Source organism: Mesoplodon densirostris, chromosome X (assembly GCF_025265405.1).
Source record: "Mesoplodon densirostris isolate mMesDen1 chromosome X, mMesDen1 primary haplotype, whole genome shotgun sequence".
Taxonomy (NCBI): Eukaryota; Metazoa; Chordata; class Mammalia; order Artiodactyla; family Ziphiidae; genus Mesoplodon; species Mesoplodon densirostris.
The window spans coordinates 75,058,017-75,070,465 of NC_082681.1; positions in this window are offsets into that span (position 1 = coordinate 75,058,017).

Here is a 12,449-nt window from a genome sequence, read left to right on the forward strand (position 1 = left end):
AAAGTAATTGGCCTAACTTCATCTCCTCTATACTCCAGGGACTGGCAAATTGGAGATTTACTTATCTGGAATTTTAATTCCTTCTTCAGGACCAAGTTAATAAAAGACCAGGGAACTCCTGATTAAACTGGATATGGAGTATTTTGTAGACAGGGCTGCACAGTTTGGCTTTGTTAGCTTTCTGCTCTCTCAGTTAACATCTCAGAGCTGGAATATTCCACATTCCCTAGCAGTGTGGGGGTCAACTCAAGTTTACAATTCTGACTAAAAATTACCCTGCTTCTAGTTTATCCAAATCCTCTGCCCCTCACTCCTATTTATTAAGCATCACACTACCCAGGAAATACACTAGCAAATTGTGCAATTGAATGAAACCCACACTTTTCATTTAGATTCTTGCAACAGTGTCATATGTAATAGTATCACTTTTCTACATTTTGGTCAAATAAATTTTTACATAAACTAAAAAAAAAAAGATAGGAATGTTTTTAGGGTGGGGAAATTTCCCCACTAAGAAATTTGAAGCTGTTTTCATATGATTGGCGGTGGTCTCTGGTGGTCTCTAGACCACTGGGTCATTGTGGTCATTAACCAGTATTTTCAGCTAATAAAAAATTACCTGAAAAACTCAGTTATTGTAGGGGCCACAACTAAGTCAAATATTTTTTTCTCTTAACTCCATCTTAGAAAGGTGGTTCTATACAGTGACATAATAGACAAAAGCTTCCTAAAATGATTCATTCAGAGGAAATGCCAAGAAAAGGGACATTTATTATAATGTACTAATTTTACATTACAATATTACATGCACAAAAGTACAAATTTCTGAATCAGTGTTGCAACAATGTTTTCTTAATGTCTTGGGATAGATAAGCTACAATTTTGGAATATGGGCTCTGAAAATGGCGCAAGGGATAGGGTTTTGTTTCTTAATATCTCTTTATTTTTGAGATTGAAAATTTTACTTTCTTCCTAAGGGAATCCCAGTTTACAAAAATTAAACTGAAACCAAGGTAATTTGGGATCGTGAAAACTGGGCCACATGCCTTCCTGCAGGTTTTTAACATAGAAATATCTTGGTGAGCAGATGGGCTCATTTGGAAATTTTTGAATAGCTCAAGTCTGAGGGTCACTTGTGAGAATCAGAAAGAGGCCTTAACATTTGGATAAACTCAAAATACACATTTACTTCTCCTGTGCAAGGATTTTCACCTTTTCTATACCTTTAGTTAAATATTTTGCCTTTTCCCTTAGACGCTGACAAAGCTCAGTTTGTGAAGATGGCCAGTTTAAAAATATGTTTTGCTTTTAAAGGCAAGATATTTAAAGATTATATGTTTCCTTATTTCTGGATCACTTTGTGCACACTGCCATCTTGCTCCTATCCTTCCTTATTGCTGGATGTCTCAGGGAGTAGCAACTTTTACCAATGTATATTCATAATCCTCTTACCTTGTAGGTTTATCATAGGATATTCTGTTGTGGATTAGTAGTTGAAAGCATTTAAATATGTTTGCAATGGCAGCTTTCTTAAATTATAGAAAGGCCCCTTCTCTCCCTGCATTGAGTATATAGATTTTGAATGTAAACTGTATAGTAAATGATAATATGAAGTCAAATAAGCTGGTTAAAACTGATTAGTTAAGACAAAATGACTCTGTGAGGGAGGTTCTTTACCAGATTTATTGTTATAACAATCTGTGCAGATAATCAGTACTAAATAAACAATATGTCTTTGTGACTAGAAATGGGTGTCCCATTGAAGCAACTCTTCTGCGATGCATAGGGAGAATTAGTATTTTGCCATTCACACACTCCAAATAAGTACAGATAATTTGATAGACACTCTGGGAGTATGGCCTTACAGCCTTATGCAAAAGGTGAAAGCTTGAAATTGTCTCAGAGAGGAAGTAATTGTTTGCAGTGCTCATAATATGGGTAAAATGGTAGCAGATTGTAGTGCTTTCACTTAGCATTAAGATGTCATACTTTTAATGACCAATCAGTGAAAGGCAACGTTTTGTTGCCCCCAGTTTCTCAGTTCTGTTGATTGGGAAGGAAACCTTTGGGGTGGAAAAATGTCTTGACTGCAAACCACACATTAAACTAGTATCTTGATTAGCTAGGTAGAGTTGGAAATGAAGTACATGCTCTAATTAGAAATAGGTTGGAACATTTTTGGTTAAAAAAAGGCAGTGGATTGTTTACATACTTCCTGTTCTCACAGCTACAGTAGAATATTTTTCACTTGTGACTTCCTGTTCCAATTCTGTTTCATAAAGTCATTGGATTTTAGAGTTGGAAGGAATGTAGAGGTCCTCTAATACAATTTCCTCAATTCTACAAATGAGGAAACTGTACTTCAGGAGAAGTCACTGAGCTTACTGTTAGCCAAGTTGGGATGAAAATTTTGGGTCCTGACACCCAATCCATTTCTCTTTTTGCTGCATGACATTTCCACTCAGAAGTTATGTTCAAAAATATATTGACACATCAAAAAAATCTACAAACAATAAATTCTGGAGAGGGTGTGGAGAAAAGGGAACCCTCTTGCACTGTTGGTGGGAATGTAAACTGATACATCCACTATGGAGAACAGTATGGAGCTTCCTTAAAAAACTGAAAATAGAACTACCATATGACCCAGCAATCCCACTACTGGGCATATACCTGGAGAAAACCACAATTCAAAAAGAGTCATGTACCACAATGTTCATTGCAGCTCTATTTACAATAGCCAGGACATGGAAGCAACGTAAGTGTCCATCGACAGATGAATGGATAAAGAAGGTGTGGCACATACACACAATGGAATATTACTCAGCCATAAAGGGAAATGAAATTGAGTTATTTGTAGTGAGGTGGATGGACCTAGAGTGTCACACAGAGTGAAGTAGAGAAAAACAAATACCATATGCTAACACATATATAAGGAATCTTAAAGAAAAAATGGTTGTGAAGAACCTAGGGGCAGGACGTGGATGTAGAGAATGGACTTGAGGACACAGGGAGGGGGAAGGGCAAGCTGGGACAAAGTGAGAGGGTGGAATGGACTTATACTACCAAATGTAAAATAGATAGCTAGTGGGAAGCAGCTGCATAGCACGGAGATCAGCTCAGTGCTTTGTGACCACCTAGAGGGGTGAGATAGGGAGGGTAGGAGGGAGATGCAAGAGTAAGGAGATATGGGGATATACATATATGTATAGCTGATTCACTTTGTTATACATCAGAAGCTAACACACCATTATAAAGCAATTATATTCCAATAAAGATGTTAAATATATATATATAGAGAGAGACGGGTGAGACATCCAGAATGGTAGAATAAGGGGTTCAGTAGACCCTCTCTAACAAAACAAAAACTTAACTGGTAAAAATTATTTTTTAAAAAAACAATCATTTCAAGTATCTAGAAATTATCCAAGTGGCATAAAGCAAATGGAGAAACATTCATTTGAGAGACTTAAGTCTCAAGACAGCAGGAGTCTGTGGCATTTGAGGAATTACCCACATACCCTCTACCTCACCAGGTCTTTGTTACAGAAGCTCTACCCTTAGTGCTCTATTCTCTTCAGGTGTGGTGAAGATGTTAGGGAAAGGTAGGGCTCCCTCTCTCCCCAACTCCTCTGGGGCTACAGTTTCACCCTGGCAAAGTAGCTGCCTACATTTACCATCTCCCCATCACTGTGTTGTAAAAACCATTCCAAGTAGGCACAACCAAGAGTACTGGAGATCCCTTCCACCAGCCAGCCCCCACTCTTAGGGTGGAAGCACTACTCCATGCACAAGCTGAGTATACTGGGGCCCTGATTTTTTCCACCTCAGCTAACTCAAAGGTTAGAGGTTTCACTCAGAGAAAAACCGAGAGTACCAGGGACTGCTACCATGCCCTGGTGCCCACTCAGCATGTCGGTTTCACTCTGGGGCCCCTGCCCCTAGCTCTGGTTCAGTGATGCAGAGTTTTTTTCCAAAGGGAAAGACACTCAATGAGGACAAAAGAGTTCCACAGGTCTGCCTCAGAACACTGACTTCATTGAAACAGAGCATGGAGAACTCCATACCTAAGGGCATTGTTAAAAACAATGGAGATCTTGGTGGAGAGCAATTAGGAGGAGCTGGTGCAAGCAAAGCAGCAGAGGAGCCAGAAGTTTAATAGAAACCAGAGGGAGCCCAGAGGAGTCCTCCTGCGAGTACAGTCAACTCGGGATTGAGAAGACTGTGCATGTGCTGGGCTGCACCCACTCAGGACAATCAGAGAAGAACGTGGGACAGACTTAAAAGCATTTCCCAATACATGGAGAACCATCAACACATGGCAAAAGCTTGATTGGCACAAGGAACTTGACCAAATACTGACTGAACAAAAAGTTGCTCTGACCCTAGGAGCACAGGCTTAAAAATAAAATCACATTCATTCCTGGCAATCTGGAAGACTGTATGTCAAAGGCTGTGCCCTCTCAGAACAGAGAAGGTACCTCCAAGCTACTAGTCCCTGGCTGAACATGGGTCAAAAGTAAACTTTATGAACTATGATAGCATCCTCCAAGCACACACATATCCGATGGTAAAGGGTAAAAATCTTACTGACCAGTAATTGCTTTATGCCAAGCCAGGGGCAACCCTTAGGTAGCTAAACTAAAAGATAGAGAAAGGTGATATCAGACTGCGTACTGCAGGGGAAATAACCAAGCAAGTAAGAATCCCCCAGAGGAAGAAGGTCATTATCCAGAGATGATATAAGATACTACATAAAATGTCCAGTTTATAACATTTATAAAATATGCAAAGAAACAAAGTTACCCAGATGCACGGGGGTTGGGGGGGAGCAGGCAATAAACATTGCCTTAGAAAGGGCCCAGATGATGGATGTAGCAGACAAAGATTTGTCAATAAAGAAATAGAATTTTAAAAATAAAAAAACAAATGGAAATTCTGGAGTTGAGAAATACAATAAATGAAATGAGAAATTTACTAGAGGAGCTCAATAGTATAGTTGAGCTGCCTGAAGAATCAGTGAACTTGAAGATAAATCAATAGAGATTATGCAATCTGAAGACCAAAGAGAAAAAGTAATGAAGAAAAATAACTTCAGAGAAATGTGGAACACCATTAAGCATACCAATGGGAATATGCATAATGGGAGTACCAGAGGAGAGGAAAGGAGCAGAAAAGCAATATTAAAGAGATGGATGGAAATGCCTAAATTTGATGAAAAACATTAATCTACACATCAAAGAAGCCCAACAAACACCAAGTAGGATGAATGCAGAGATCCCACACTCAGATACACGATAGTCAAATGTTGAAAGCTAAAAATGAGAAAACTCATGAAAGCAGTAAGAGAAATGACATCACATATGAGGAAACTCCAACATGATTAACAGGTTAAGTTTCATTAGAAACAGTGAAAGCCAGAAGACAGAAGGATGACATGTTCAAATTGCTGAAAGTAAAAAACTATCAACCAAGAATATTATATTCAAAACTATCATTCAAAAATAATGTGGAATAAAGATGTTACCAGATAAATAAAAAGAAAGTCCATTGCTAGTAGACCTATATTACAAGAAACATAAAGGGAAGTATTCAGGCAAAAAGCAAGTGACACCAGGCAGTAATTCAAATCCACATGAAAAAACAAAGAGCACCAATAAAGGCACTCATATAGGTACTTACTAAAGATAGTATAGTTGCACGTTTTTCCTTTCTTAAGAGACTTAAAAACTTCTTTTGACTTAGAAAACAACCACATGAAATAATATGTGTATCATTCTTCTGTTGGGGGTGGAAACAAAGCTGTCTTGGAGTAAGGAAATGATAGCAGATGATACCTAGAATCTACAAGAACAAATGTAGAGAGCTAGAAATGATATATAATATGGTCAATATGACAAACTGGATATATACCTGCACTCCTCTTAGCTGTCTTAAAAGATATAAGATCATATAAAGTAATAATTATAGCTATATATTTAGTTTGTAACATATATAGATGTAATATATATAATAATAATAGTACAAAAAGGTTGGTATGGAAAGGAGCTATATAGGAGTGAAATTTCTATATTTAACTGGAATTAATCAGTGTAAATGAAGTAAATTCTGGTAAGTTAGAATGTATATTGTAAGCCCTAGAACTACCACCAGGAAAATAACTCTTAAAAATACACTTAAAATATTAAAGGGATCAAAATATTACACTGAAATATATCCACTTAATACAAAAGAAGATAATTGAGGAACAGAAAAAAAGACATGAGGCATATAGAAGAAATTTAAAATGGAAGACATATACCCAGCCATATCAATAACAACATTAAATATGAATTAATTAAATTAAAAGGCAGAAATTGCAGATTGGATTTAAAAAATCAAGATCCAACTTGATTCAACAGATATGCTGTCTATGGGAAAAGCACTCCATAGTCAAAGATACAAATAAGTTGAAAGTAAAAGGATAGAAAATATATGTATATACCATGAAAGAACCAACCATAAAATTGTTGGAGTAACTATACTAATATCAGATGAAATTCACCTTAAAACAAATAAATGTTACTAAAGAAAAAAAGGGACATTTCACAATGATTAAATATTCAATCTGTCAGGAAGATATAACAATTTAAAACACATATGCAGGGCTTCCCTGGTGGCGCAGTGGTTGAGAGTCCGCCTGCCGATACGGGGGACACGGGTTCGTGCCCTGGTCCGGGAAGATCCCACATGCCACGGAGCAGCTGGGCTCGTGAGCCATGGCTGCTGAGCCTGTGCATCCAGAGCCTGTGCCCTGCAACGGGAGAGGCCACAACAGTGAGAGGCCCACATACCGCAAAAAAAAATATATATATATATATATATATATATTATATATATATATATATGCACCTAAGAACCTATCAAAATAGATGAAACAAAAACTTGACAGAATTAAAGGGATAAATAGACAATTCAACAATGATAGTGTGAGATTTCAAGGCCCCACTTAACAATGGATAGAACAATTAGGCAGAAGATCAACAAGGGAATAGAATGGAAATACACAATTTGCTCAAGTGTGCATGAAACATTCTTCATAGGCCATATGCTGGGCCATAAAACAAGCTTCAATAAGTTTAAAAAGATTGAAATCATACAAAGAATGTTCTCTGACCACAATATATTAGAAATCAGTAATAAAGGAGAAAAACTTAGGGACTTCAGAAGGAAATTAGACACTTTAAATATGGGTCAAATATTACAAGGCAAATTAGAAAATACTTTGAGATGAATGAAAATGAAAATACAACAAAAACATATGGGATGAAGGTAAAATTGTCATTGGAGAGCAGTTTATAGCTGTAAATATCTATATTTAAAAAGAAGGAACATCTCAAAACCATAACCTAAACTTCTGCCCTAATCTAGAAAAAGAAGACCAAACTGAACCCAAAGCAGGCAGAAGAAAAGAAATAACAAAGATTAGGGCATAAATTAGTGAAATAGAGAATACAAAGTTAATAGGGAAAATTAACAAAATCACAAGTTGGTTCTTTGGAAAGATCAACATTTTTAGCTATTAACTAGCCTCACCAATAACAAAATAGTGAAGACTCAAATTAGTAAAAGAATGAAAGAGAATATCACTACTGATCTTATAGAAATAAAAAAGACTGTAAAAGACTATGAACAATTGTGTGCCAACAAAGCAGATAACTTAGAGGAAATGGGCAAGTTCTTAGAACGATACAACCTACCAAAACTGACTTAAGAAGAAATAGCCAAGCCGAATAGGTCTATAAGAAGTAAAGAAATTAAATTACTAATCCAAAACTACCCAAAAAGAAAAACCCAGGCCTAGATTGCTTCATCACTGAAATCTACCAGAGATTTAAAGAAGGATTAATACCAATACCTCACAAACTCTTCCAAAAAAAAAAAAAAAAAGAAGAGGAGGGAATTCTTCCAAAGTCATTCTGTGAGACCTGTAACATCATGATACCAAAATAAAAGACATCACATGAAAACCGCAGAACAATATCCCTTATGTGTATAGATAACAGAAGTCTTCAACAAAATACTAGTAAACAATCCAGCAACTTTTTAAAAGGATTGTAGAGCATAGCCAAGTGGGAGTTATCCCAGGAATACAAGATTAATAAAACATCCAAAAATCAATGTAATACACTATTGTAATAGAATAAAGGACAAAACCCATATGATCATTTCATTAGATGTAGAAAAAGCATTTGACAAAATCCAACACCCTTTCATGATAAAAATGTCTAATAAACTAGGCATACAAGGAAACTTCCTCAAACTGATAAAGGCCATCTATGAAGAACTCACAGTTAACATCATACTTAATAGTGAAAGACTGAATGCTGTCCTCCTAACATCAGGAATGAGACAAGAATGTTTGGTCTTACCACTTCTATTCATTATTGTACTGGAGGTTCTAGCCAGGGCAAATAGGCAATAAAAACAAAGTTGGAGGACTCTCAACTTCCAAACTGTAAAATTTACCCCAAAGCTACAGTAATCAAGATGTGTACAGTACTGATATAAGGATAGAAATATAAATCAGTGGAGTAGAAATTGAGAGTCCAGAAATAAACCATTACATTTATGGCCAACTGATTTCTGACAAAGGGTGCCAAGATGATTCAATGGGGAATGAACATTCTCTTCAACAAATGGTGTTTTGACAACTGGATATCCACATGCAGAACAATGAAGGTAAACTCCTTTACACCATATATAAAAATTAAGTCAAAGTAGGTCATAAACCTAAATGTAAGAGCTAAAACTATAAAACTCTTAGAAGAAAACATAGTAAATCTTCATGACCTTTGGTTAGGCAATGGTTTCTTAGATGAGACATCAACAGCACAAGCAGCATAAGAGAAAATAGATAAATTGAACATCAGCAAATCAACAGTGCAACAACTTTTGTGCTTCAAATGATGCCATCAAGAAAGATAAAAGACACTTAGAATGAGACGAACTATTTACAAATCATATATCTGATAAGAGACTATATCCAGAATATAGAAAGAATATATAAATATAATTACAACTCGATAATTAAAAAATCTAATAACCCAATTTAAAAATGGGCTGAAGATCTGAATAGAAATTTTCCAAAGAAAATATACAAATGTCCAATAAGCACATGAAAAGGTAGCCATTAGGGAAATTCACATCAAAACCACAGAGATACAACTTCACACTGACTATAATCAAAAAGACAGAAAATAATAATGTTGGCAAGGATGTGGAGAAGTTGGAACCCTCATACATTGCTGGTAGGAATGTAAAATGGTGCAGCTACTATGGAAAACAGTCTGACAGTTCCTCAAAAACTTAAACATAGAGATACTATATGACCCAGAAGTTCCACTCCTAGATATAATGCCCGAGAATTGAAAACATATGTCCACACAAAAACTCATACATGAGCATTCATAGTAATGTCATTCCTAATAACCAAAAAAATGTAAACACCTCAAATGTACATGAACTGATGAATGGTAAATAAAATCTTTTCTATTCCATATCCATGGAATATTTGACAATAAAAAAGAAAAAAGAAAAAATCCATGTTACATATGGATGCTTCCATTCTAGAACATGCAAATCTATAGAGATAGAAGGTAGATTAGTAGTTGCCTAGAGATAGGAGTGTGTTGTGGGGGGATGGGAAGTTACTGCTAATGGATACAGGATAAGTGTACTGACTATAGCCTGTATTTTGTGGTTCATGATACAAGATGTGTTTTGTACATATGCTGACACTGTAGTATGTTGTTGCTAGTATTTTACTTCTGTATTCCAAATGATGCCATTGAAGTAAGAAATCGGTATCCTCAAACAGTTTTTCTTCTGGTTTCAATTATAGGAGTCTTCAACTGCTATTTCCAAAGGTTCATTCACCTCACTTGAAACATTTTTGATGATGATATAAAAAGAAAGAACAACAATAAAAAACCTTTATAGATGATGCCTTTAACTGTAGTCATGAAACATGAAGAACAAACCCTTCTTCCACTAATAATATTAGATGCCAGGTTGTCTATAAAGAAAAGCCACTGCATAAATTAGATACTGCAAGTTTATAAATAGGATGCAATTGTAAGTTAATAATTTCATTATTAACTTAATAATTTCATAGTTGTATAGATTATCAGAATTGGAAGAAATCTCAGATGGTTTAGTCCAGGATTCAGCAAACTTCCTGTAAAGGGAGTATCTAAATACTCCACAGTCCTGAAAGTTTCTGATTTTTCCCATGTTTGGCTCCCTTAATTTAGTTTGTAGGTTTTCTGGCCATTCATGTTCCCTCCTTCTGCTTATTTTTCTTTTAATGCAACACCTATCACTCATTTATACCACAATAAATAACTGGCACTAAAACAATGAACTATTAGCTAACTTCATGGTGGTCAGGAATTCTCAGAAATACATGAAATTCATAAAAAATTGTTAAGTCCCATTTCAATTTCCTATCCCCCAACCAGATTCATTAACATATGAAAATCGGTTACTTACCCTTCCTTTTATCTCACTTTAGCCCACTCATAATGGGGGAATGGCAAGATGACCAAAGTTATAAAATACAAATGAAGAGGAAAGTTTAGGTGTTGATAATCTGAGAATCAAATTTTCAGCTATGGAATACTTAGGAATTAATTAAGTGAACCCTTGGTTAAGCCAGTTGTTCTCCCAGCTGACTTCCCCTCCTGATTAAAACTCTGGTGTTAAGGCTTTCTTAAGAAGAGCACACAAAATAGAACAAAGAAGAAAAAACAGCTTTCTAGACTTGTTGCTGAGTGTCCTTTTCAAAAATAATATTTCAGTTCAGGATTTTGCTTTTCCTGAGGTCCTGCCATTTCTATCTGTGTTTAGGAAAAAGGAAAAATGAAGAGTAATATAATCAAGTGAAGCCTTCATAGTAATTTCAAATGGTTGCGCCCTCTGTAAGGTCTCAGAGGTATTAACACTCCTCTTCATATTTTAAGATCACGTGAAATCTATTAATGTATCATTTAAACTCTAGCTCAATACAGCTTGTTTGTGTGGTGTCTGCATCCAATTGTGTAGCCATTCTAATTTAATATTTGAAATTATAGTTAATGTTCTAAGATGGATGATTAACACGACCAGCTCTAACACAAGTATGGTAGAGAATTTCAATGAACTCTTCCTGGTTAACAATAAAAAGTTTTCAGGCCCTGGTAAATAGGGTTCGTGTGAAAGATTTCATAGTAATATCACTCACTGAATAAATACCATGGCAGAAAAATGTGAAAATTCAAGGACAGACACAAGGAGATCACAGCCATGTGATGACAGAGTCAAAGATTGGGTTGATGGCATCCTCAAGCCAAGGAATGCCTGGGCCTACCAGAAACTGGAAGAGGCAAGAAGGTTTTGGAAGGACATTGACCCTAATAACACCTTGGTTTTGAATGTCAAGGGTCCAGAACTATGATGAATTGGAGGTCTCAAGTCATTGAGCAAAAAGCCTAGTGTCAGCCAACTGACAACAAGCAGAGCTAGGGTCTGCTCCACATCTCAGCTAACCAATGGATCTTCAGTTATGTTGGAGTCAGGAGTGGTTCTCTACTCCTTCAATCCTGTATAAAGGTTGAAGAACCTAGGCCTAATGGGTGATAATTTCCAAGGATGGGGTCAAGGTATAAGCAGAAACCACTGGGGGATTCTATTTTCAGTCCATTCAGAGAGCATCATACTACAAAGCTAATTAGGGTGCATAATGACTACAATAAGAGACCATCAATTAAAATGGGCAATTTAATGTCTTGTGTTTTATTACATTTAATTCTTTAATCCAGTCACTAGTCTATACAGTTTTGCTGTCCTAAGACAGTAAAGCTAAAAACAAAACAAAACAAATACCCAGGCTTTCCAGATGTTAGGTTAAATCTAAGATTTACTCTTAGTTAAATCTAAGAATTACAAGGATTCATCATACTACATATTTGTGGAAGATTCGAAATTTATAATAAGATTTATATTTGTCAATTAGCCTAATTAATACTAATTGGCCACTTCTATGTTCAGGTTTGAATATGGGTTTGCTAACCAAGCCCATGGGTTTTGTTTCTAAGAGTCAGGGGGACACTTCTGAGCAATCATTTGCTAATCAGGAGCTAAAGAAGCAAAATTAAATTATGAAAAAATTTAATAGAAAAGTACACTATATTTGCTTTCATTAACTTCCTGAGTCAGGGATAACTGATATACATATATAATCAATTATTTCATTCAATAAATATTTTTGAACACTACACAAATTACATCCTGAAGTACAAAAACTGATATGGAATAGATCCTCAAAGATTACATTCTCATTCTTTTCCTTTCTATCTATGCCTTACTTGTAGATTGGAAGCAATGTATTTACTTTCAAGAGAATTTTATCCTTTGGAAAAACTGGATGCACA